Genomic DNA, 605 nt, shown 5'->3' with positions numbered 1-605 from the left:
TGAGACTTGGTAGGTGCAGTTGACCATTGGAAATGTCAGGTACTTGTTTTTGTTTTTGTTGTTAAGCTGCGCCTGTCGGATCCCCTCTCCTCCCTATCCGTAGTCTCCAGTCACTTCTCACCTCCCTATTCCCCGACCCCTTCCTCTAGCCCAAATAAATTCAGCCGTTGCTGTGAGAGGCCCAGGGTCTGATTTCCTCTCGATGTGAGATCCTGAGGTAACAGATACAGTGCACGAAATACGTAGTAATTTAAAGGAAAAAGTCATTTTAATTATGACGTGGCACTTGATGATTTTATAAGTATCAAATCACGTGTTCAGGAACTAGTTTAGAATTTCAGCTTTGGGATGAGCTGAAGTTCTTTTTCGAGTGTTAGGGAGGCATATTACTGTCCTTTTTTATATGAGCATGGTAGCAAACTGACTACAAAGACTTCATTTTAGGAGATTATTTTCAGTGATGCTGGTTACTTGTATGAGCATTAGAATCAAAGAGAAACATAAAATGGTCGCAGTGCTCACTCAGATCTCTTTGAGATCCCCAGGGTCTGTAGCCCGCCAGGCTCCTGTGTCCATGGGATTTCCCAGGCAAGAATACTAGAGTG

This window comes from Bison bison, unplaced genomic scaffold (assembly GCF_000754665.1).
Source record: "Bison bison bison isolate TAMUID 2011002044 unplaced genomic scaffold, Bison_UMD1.0 scf7180017863836, whole genome shotgun sequence".
Classification (NCBI taxonomy): domain Eukaryota; kingdom Metazoa; phylum Chordata; class Mammalia; order Artiodactyla; family Bovidae; genus Bison; species Bison bison.
Note: the sequence above shows the minus strand (reverse complement) of the source record.